Source organism: Lontra canadensis, unplaced genomic scaffold (assembly GCF_010015895.1).
Source record: "Lontra canadensis isolate GAN:19392208 unplaced genomic scaffold, GSC_riverotter_1.0 scaffold44, whole genome shotgun sequence".
In the NCBI taxonomy this organism is placed as follows: domain Eukaryota; kingdom Metazoa; phylum Chordata; class Mammalia; order Carnivora; family Mustelidae; genus Lontra; species Lontra canadensis.
In genome coordinates, this window is record NW_022631038.1 from 12,743,279 (window position 1) to 12,752,755 (window position 9,477).

The following is a 9,477-nucleotide window of genomic DNA, read 5'->3' on the forward strand; positions in this document are numbered from 1 at the left end:
CGGATTTTTTTCCCCATTTCTCTCCTGGATTAGATTCTCATTTCCTACATCCTTCGTCATCCTCTTCTTGGTTCACTAGCTCAATTTTGTGTAGCAATTGCTCCATGAACAACTTGAGAAAAGAGACAATAGAGTAAAGCTTTTTAGATCTTGAACATCTGAAAATGCCTTTTCTCTCCCCTCTAATAAATTACTAATTTAGTAATGTATAGGATTCCAGGCTAAAAAACATTTTCTCCAAAAATATTCTTGTAACTAGCCTTGCTATCAAAAACTCAAAGGTTGTTCTAACTTCCGATCTTCTGTATATGACCTTAACTTTGGTCTCAGGAAGCTTTCAGAATTTCTGTGTTTCTAATGTCCTGAAATTTCATAATGGTGTGCTTTGGGATGGGTTTACTTTTACCCAATTTTATGGGTACTGAGGCTCTTTTAATCTGGAAGATTATGTTGCTCAGTCCTAAGAAATTTTCTGGAATTATTTATTTTTTGTTATATTTCTAATATTTAATTCATAGAAGGGAGTAGTGCCAGTAACTTCCATTTACTATGGATTTCCCCCATTCCATTTTCTACCTTCTGATACCTACCTGAACTAAACAGTAGTCTCAATTTTTATTCATCATTCCTTAGTTTTGTTTGTATGTCCTTATCACGAAATCTGAGAAAATAATAGGTTGTTTATTTTTGCTTGCATATGAGCTTTATTAAAATTTGGCACCATCTCGCACATACTCTAGAGTGCGGTGGGAGGGTAGCAAAATGTTTGGTAAAGGGCCAGACAGTAAATATTTTAGTCTTTGGGGGCCATATGGTCTCTATTACCATTACTCTGTTATTCTGGTGGGAAAACAGACATGAACAAATGGGTGTGGCTTATTCAAATACAATTTTACTTGCAAAAGCATATGGTGGGCCATAAGCCGTAGTATGCAGACTCCAGCCCTAGGGAAAGTCTGCATATGTACACAGACAATGCAAGAGTTTCTCCAGAGCATATACAAAACAGTGCCAAATTGTTTATAAAAATCCTACATATTCTATAGTCTTCTGCATCTTGGTTGTTCCATCCTACATTAGATTTCTCAAAGTCGGGTGGCTTCTCGGTTTGGTTCATTTTTTCATTGTGAGTCTATTGAATAGCAATGAACCAAATGAACTAGAGTACCAGGAACTATGTATCCATTATCCTATCGGTATATACTGGACTTGGTTCTAGTTTTTGTCTCCTGATGTGGTTTTCTAATACCTGTTCTCATCAGAACTATACAAAGACATCCTTAGTATGTACCTCTCCAGCACTTGATACTGTCAAATTTCTTGACTCCTGACTATTCAGCATAGATAAAATGATGTGTCATAATTTGCACTTCCTTGATTGCCAAAGAAACTGAACATCCTTTCATAACACTATGATGATATGGATTTCCTCTTCTGTGAATTCCTTATTTGAAATTTATTTTGGTCAGGGAAAGTTTGAGGAAGATTTTTTTCTTTTTTCCTACTAACTTATTAGAGTTCTTTCTATATACTGTTGGTTATATATGATGCAAAAATACTCTGATTTGGTGTCTTACAAATTTTAAGATGTCTTGATGCTGTTAAATATATCTTTATTTTCTTATATGCTTAGCATTTTGTGTCATTTTAAGGAATTTTTTCTATCTCAGAGTCAGAAAAATACTCTCTTATAATAACTTCTAAAACTTTTGTTGCTGTAGAAGACTAGGTCTCCTTGAAAAAATAATTGATTCTAGGCCTGGGGGAGGAAATATACAGGATGAGTCTGAACATCTTGTTATGCCAGAAAGCAAAGAAGCCATTAAAGACCACCAGGGTTGTATCACAAGGACCCAGAAGCCAACACGAAAAAGCTCCCACTGACCAAAAATAAGGCAATTTGAACACGAAAAAAAAAGTTAATGGCAATGAATTTAAACATTTCAAGTATATTAAAATTCATGAATTAAAATTCATGAAAATTCATTTCAAATATATTAAAATTCATAAGTTATACCTACTTAAAGGGAAAAACACCAAAGAATACACTAATAAAACTGGAATTTCGTGGGAATATATTTAGGACAAATTACTAATTTTCTTCAAAAATTATAATTCAAGGATAAAAAGAGAAATTTTGATTGAAAGAGATTATATAATATGACTTGTGTATCAGATGATATGTATATATAACATGTATATCAGAAAATGAAATTTGTGGACTTATTTGAATTCTGATTTGAATTAATCAACCACAAAAGGAGAAAATTAGGGATCAAGTAGAGAAATTTAAAGAATGGGCTTTTTGATGATATAAAGAAATTATCAAATATTTTAGTTATGATAAAAGATACTGTGTTATGATTTTAAAGAGTCCTAACCTTCAGTGAATGTGTGGAGATGTTTGTGGATAACAGGGGATGATGCTTAGAATTTGCTTCAAAGCCATCAAAGTTACTGGAGAAAGAACATAGAGGAATAGGTGTGCCAGGAGACCTTGGGTGATCATAACTAAAGCTAGCTGGCGAGTCTATGGAGGCTCATGAAGCTGGTGTCTCTACTTTTGTATATAGTTGAAATTTTCTGTAATAAAAGTAAAATAAAAATCAATACCTTAATGCAATAAAAGACTACTTTCAATGCCTCCATGGTCCCATGTGAGTCAGCAGGTACAAAGTGAACAGTCCACTCGCTGTGGTCATGTTGTGTTATCTAGCCAAAGGACCTAAGGCAAAGCCTGCTTGCTAACGGTCATGATCAGGTGCCATTCCAGGATATCAGGAGGAAGAGAGAAGGCAAGTGAGACACAGAAAGAAGGACAGCTATTACCCAGTTGGCCAGAGCTTGAAAACCCAGTCAGTGGCTCATGCATACAGCTCAGTCATCTCAGAGAAGCTGTACGGAAATATAACACATCAGGACCTTTGAAGTGAAACAGAGAAGAATTCCTTTGTGGGCTTATTCTATTCTCTTGTCTCTCTGGTCCAGCTTGTTCTGTGGAACATTAACTCTTTTAGCTTCTGGGCTTTTTCCCAGCCCCTCTGGACAGCCGCTGGGAGAAGCATCTCTAACATGGAAAATGCTCTGGGGTTGTTCTTTTATTTTGGATGTCTTTCATAAATGCTTGTGGATACTTGTCAGTCTACTGTATTTTCGAATGGGGCATCTAAAAGCTAACTGAGAACTCTGCTTAGAAGGGAACCAGGGAGGAAGGGAGAAAAGTGTGGAAAGTAGGATGATCTAGCTAGGCAGTTTCTTTGGGAGATCCCCAGTATTATTATCTTTGGATGCCCAGAGAAGACCGTTTTGCTCTCCTAGCTGCAAGATAATGGGGCCCAGCATGGCCTGTACAATTCAGAATTTAAACTTAAACTTATGCCTCTTTTTTCATTATGGCAGCCCTGATCTTAGCTGTGTCTGGTGTACTACTATCTGAAGGCTACCATCTGTTTCACTGTCTGTGGAGAATCAACCTCCAGTCACCTGCCTTCATTCCTGGAGGGGTGGCAGCAGCATGCTGGATCGAAGGTCAAACTGCATCTTCCACAGACGACCAATAGCCCCATTGGTCTGTTTCTGGCTCAAACTTCTATTCTCATGCTACTAAGTCTTCAGCCTTTAGAGACATTCTGCGGATACAGGAAATGGATTATCAGCCTTCCCCCATGCTCAGTTTCTAGAACTCAATTTTCTTGGTTCTACCAAGCCAATTACCACCCATACTAACCAACCTACTTTTTTAGCCTCTGACAAGTTATTGTTGTTATATTCTCTTCAATTCCCTTTATCTTCCTAGCTTAATGACTGAAAGCAACCAGCCAAAATAACAAAACCACAATTTTCTCATGTGATTTTAGAAATGTTCTGAGGTTAAATGAGTGTATGCAATCTGCGTCTTTAACCAGATGTCCCCCAAATATGGTGGCAAGCAGCCCTCCAGAGATAACATCCCTCTTCAGATGGTGTGAGTGGACTGATTGCATCATGACTCTGAAGGTAGGAATTTTCAGTGTTGCAGAAGAAACATTTTTGTACTATTGGGGGCCTTCTGGTGACCAACATATCTTACCCCAGAGGTTTCTTCTCATGCGTGAGCTGTGTCGTGACTCCTTACTGACACATATCTGAGTCAAGTGATTTACCTGCTTCAACTTTTCGATCTGCCTTTCAAGTCTAGATTGTGGTGTTAGCTCTATATCTTGCCTTATTTTATACTTTGCTTTTCTATGTCAGCACCCAAATCCTTCCTCCTGATCGTCTCCCCGCTTCCCTGCATGTCTGGCATGATAGGGCTCAGGGAATCAAAGCAGGCACTGCCTTGCTCTCAGCTGGGAATGCATTCTCTTGCCCCTGGTTTTAGTTGCTGGGCCAGAGGACCTTTGGACTAAGAATTTTTTAGGCCCACCATATTGCAGCTCTGATCATGATGCTTATTTCTGTCAATTAAGGAGGTCAGTAAATCATTTTTTCTAACACTCTAGAGTCAAGTTTCTTGGAAGACAATATGCATACCTATCTCCTGGAGATCTTCTTAATATTCAGATTCTGATTAACTGGGTCTTCAATGAGGCCTGAGATTCCACCATTCTAACAAGATTCCTGTTGACAGATCTCCATTAGACAAGATGCTGCTCTCTGAGACTACACTTGGGGTAACAAAGTTCTGGGTGCTCTTTTTTTCTTTATGTCCTGTCTATACCCTCTCCCACTGGTGGGCATAATAGACACTGCTGGTGCCTGGTCTACCTGCTCATCCCCAGCTTCTGTCTACTTGCTGCTAATGGCTTGCATCTGGAATATTCAGAAAATGTCCAGTGGATGCCAAAGCTATGTCTCCAGTAATGAGATCTGGAAGTACCTGTGAGTTTTATATCTCCCATAAAAGGCCCATAGCCAGTCTCTGACAGACGTGGGAATACAAAAGCCCAACTCCTGTGTGCTGAGCATTATGTTCCAGAGCTCCCCATGGGATCAGACCAAGTCTAGGACTTGCCCTGAAATTCCACCCATGTTTGGCTTCTTCTCCTCTCTCATCCGGCCTCTTTTGAACCGTTCCTGGTTTCCCTTGGAGGGAAATCACTTCTCCAGGAATCCTAGGCTTATGGTCATCTTCTGAGAAAACACAAACCAAAATAGGTGGCCTCCTCCAAGAGAGAGATTAATCACTGAAGAACTCCACATGAAGAGATTGGGTGCTGCTGGGTCCCCACACCCAGCATAGCACTCTGCTACTGTAGTAAGTGCTTCATCAATTTTAGTTTGATGAAGTTAATTTATTTATCGGCCCCACAAAATGGAGGCCCTACCACTGGCCTGGCCCACATCACAAATCTAAACCAGACTCAGCCTGCACTAACAGGAAATGCCTATCAAGGAAATCGAACACAGGCCACTCACAACGCTGTCACTCAGCTTTAGCTAGCTCACCTTACCCTCGAAAACAAAACCCACTGGCCTTCTAAGAAAATCCCCAGCCTCCTAGCCAACCCCGCCCTGTTTCCACATCTCTTCTAATGTTCCATAAAACTCGGTTTGTCCCTCACTCCAGAATGGTCCTCCACTGCTTCTGATTTGTGCTCTGCTTGCCTTGAATAAAGGCCATCAAAGTCTTTACTCAATTTTTCTTGTATGGTTGAATCAAATCTCTCAATCACATTTTTCAATAAAGTTGATGTAAAACCTTATCTGATTTTTGGATCATGTGGTCATGGCAACACCTGAGCCCTTCCTCCTACAAAAATAACTGCCAAGGCAGAGTAGGCCCAATTAGCCCCACACCCTTAAACCTCCCCACTAGTACTGTGATCCCCAGAGGTATAGAAATTCCAGCAACAAACGGCCCCGGATCCCACTCTTTCCCCATAGATCTGGACTGAAGACCTCGGTTGCTGGCATGGCTGCCTGTGTCCCTCTTGCTCCACCCTCCCCCCCGCTCCAGGAAAGAACACTCGGATATCTAGTAAATTGCCACATCAACACAGGGCTGCTGACCCAGCACTCCTCCCTGATAATGCAGCTTTCTAATCATGAGGAAAGACAGGAAGATCACTCCACACGCAAACCCATTTCCTGCATATTTGTAATGGCAGCACATCACACAGCTGCTGGCTCGTGGGGCAACTCCACCATGCACGTATTCTTGCAACATGTTTGGAATGCAAGCCCAGCACATACGCACACACAATCAAGCACCGTCATTCGGGATTTACATGGAGCATTCTGAAGAAAATGCTCACAAAACCTTATTTTTCATGATACCTTCCAACTATGGCATAGCATTATAAGAAATAAAACAGAAAGTCAAAGTGTATCACGGCCCATAAGGACAGAATGGGAAATAAGAGAATTACCGCTGCAGCTGACCATAGAAACACCCGAACATACAAAGGTAAAACCAATGTTTTGCTCCAATAACAATTTCCAGCTCTGAGGAGAAGTTTGCAGTGTCTCATTCTGGCTTCCAAAGGAGTGACATCAGGGACAGAGGAGGTTTGTCTCACACATTCTCCCATCTACCAGGGTGAAAGGGAGTCTTTCTGCTTACAGTTTGCATTGCTATTTGCTCCCGCTGGTTCTTCAGACAGTTTTCTCTTGTTTAATGCTTTTCTGGAGCCTTGGCCCACTTAGTTCATTCCTAATTATTCCTTCATGTTTTTACAAGAGACTGAAACCTCATTAGTGTGGAAACAAAACCTGACACTTTTCCTTGCTTCCAGTGGGCTTATACAGCTCACATACGAGGAGAAACACATTGCATCCTGAGATCATTAATAAATCACCACATCTGGTGATGGTCTCTCACAAAATAAAACCCTGAATAAACCTGGACCCCTTAAGAGAAACTAGTGTCCTTCTGAACTTCGCCTTATTGACATCTGAAGCCATGCCATGACCCTTGCGAAAAGGACAGAGGCGTAGGAAGGTTATCTCCTCACCATGAATGGATTCACTTAAATTCAGAAACCATGGTAATTTTGCACATTATTTCCTTACAGAGCCTAAAGCTAACTTTTTCTCTCCCTTTCTGAATGTTTGTGTCTCTGGGTCTTCCTCTGATGCCCATTCCCCGAGATAAAGCCCATCTAAGTTTAACACTTACCACCAGAAACATGGGGCCCCCAGGGCCCCCTGTCCTGACAGGGCAGCGACCAGAAATCATCAAGCAATTGCCCCCTTTGCTTTCATTTCCTGGGAGACCATTAAAGGGTTTCCAGCTGGGAACCCAGAGCACCTCCTGCTAATTCCCCTTGCCATTCTCTTCCCAGCCCCACCTTCACCCAAGGTCCCCCTCTGCTGTCAATCATTCATCCAGAACCCCTCGCTGGACAAGTCATTAGCCTCTCTCCTCACCTCCTTTTTATTGGCCCTAAAGGACTATATTGGTTCACTTACCCTCTGGCCTCCTTTCATTTCCTCTTTGTTAGAGGCATGACTCAGCCTCTCCTGCCTGGAAGCGAATCCATGAAGCAGGAAAGCTCCCCATCTAACAGAAGCAGGGAAAATAGAGGGAAGCAGGGGTGGGGGGAGTTGTGAAGACTTCTTCATTAACAATTTACTATTTTAATTATTTATTATTAACTTAATATTCTATTTATTATTTAATGTATGCATTTAAGTCAATAAATCGTTAAACATTTTTAATTCAATTTAAAATGAGGATTTACAATATTTTAATTGCAGAGTGTTTTATTACTGTCGTAAAACTCATCTGTGGGTCCAAACAGGTGTGCAGAGTGCTTGCCACTCCCTGGTCCCCACTGCACCCCGCCCCACCCAGCTGCTCCTGACGTGTGTGAACATGTATATTCCTTCCTGACTCCCAGTTTCTTTTTTTTTTTTTTAAGATTTTATTTATTTGACAGACAGAGATCACAAGTAGGCTGAGAGGCAGGTTGGGGGTGGGTGGGAAGCAGGCTCCCCGCCGAGCAGAAAGCCCGATGCGGAGCTCGATGCCAGGACCCCGAGACCATGACCTGAGCCCAAGGCAGAGGCCTAACCCACTGAGCCACCCAGGCACCCCTGACTCCCAGTTTCTTGTTCCATATTCCAATTTTCATAATTGATTTGGCCTCCTTGGGCTTTGGCAATTCTAAAATTTTCCTTTTTGCTTTTTTTTGGGGGGGGGTGGTAAAAAGTTCCACATCTGACTTTTTGTCCTTCTTGTTCCTTTTTCTTGATACAACCACTTCCTGGGTTGTGAACTTCCCCTAACCTCTCACCATGCACCTGCTTCCTTCCCCCCAAATTCAAACAGGTAGTGGTTTTACTTGTCTGTCTGCTCCTCTTGGCTATGATTTTACAGGGTATCATTTGATCATTGCTTCGAGTAAAGCAAGCGTTCAGTGCGTATTGAGTGAATTTAATTCCAAAGTGTATTCCTTTCTTGCGGGGCTCAGGCTCCCCAGCAAACCCATCCTCCCCTTCTTTGCCACCCCCATTCCAGCCCCTTCTCTGTGAGCCTCCCAGGAAGCCCTCCCTTCCCTCCATCCCCCTCGGCCCACAGCCCTCTTCCATAGATGCCGATGCAGGGCTGTCATAACCACCTTCTTTGTGCTTCCCCCCATTTTCATACTTAAATACAGATGTATTTTTTTCCAATGAGAAGGAAACAAGCTTTGATTTAATTCCTAACAATAACAATACCTCAGCAATAAATAACTGCTGTATAATAGTGGTGGTTGAGTAGTAACCAGGTGTATCCACAGCACGAAGCAATTTACATGTAATCTGATTTAATTTATACAGTACCCAATGCATTAGTACTACTGTTACTCCAGTGCAGAGGAGAAAGCCGAAGTTTAGAAAACATTAAAGCTACGCAGATAGTCGGGGTCAGAGCTGAACTCTAATTCTCCCTGGGCACAAAGTTAAAGACGTTCAGATGCCTGGATGTGGGCTTTGAGGTAGTGGGTGTTAGAAGACACCCCCGCTGGAGGGGTAGAGCCCAAGATTGGCAGGCAAGGCGCCTCCAGGCCCAAGAGAGCAAGCCTACTGCTTGCCACCCTCTCTGGTTTCCCGCCGCTCTCCTCCCGGGACTCCACCACCTTTAGTTAAGTCTCATTACACAGTTTCAGCCTTGTCCTGCTGAGTTTCAGTGTATTAAAAGGTAGATGATGCTTGGCAACCAGGAATTATCTCATATCACCCCACATTTATTGTTTTTATTAAAAACGAAGGGTATTTCCATACTTAATCCTCTCTGAGCTCTTCTCGGTTTTCTGGACTGGATTATCTGGTTATATTCCCTCCCTTAAAGCCTTAAAATATTCTATTATTTTCTCTTGTGGCATTCATTATATTGTTCTTAGCATTAGACTTGGGTTCTCCCCCACCATTGGATTACTCGATGTGCTAACAGGGTCCACATCCTCCTCCTCTTTAATTTCCTGCAGCCACTCATTTCTTCAACTGATGTCGATAAAACAATGTTTGCATAAGGCGGGATTTCCCAAACTTGGCACTACTGACATCTGGGGC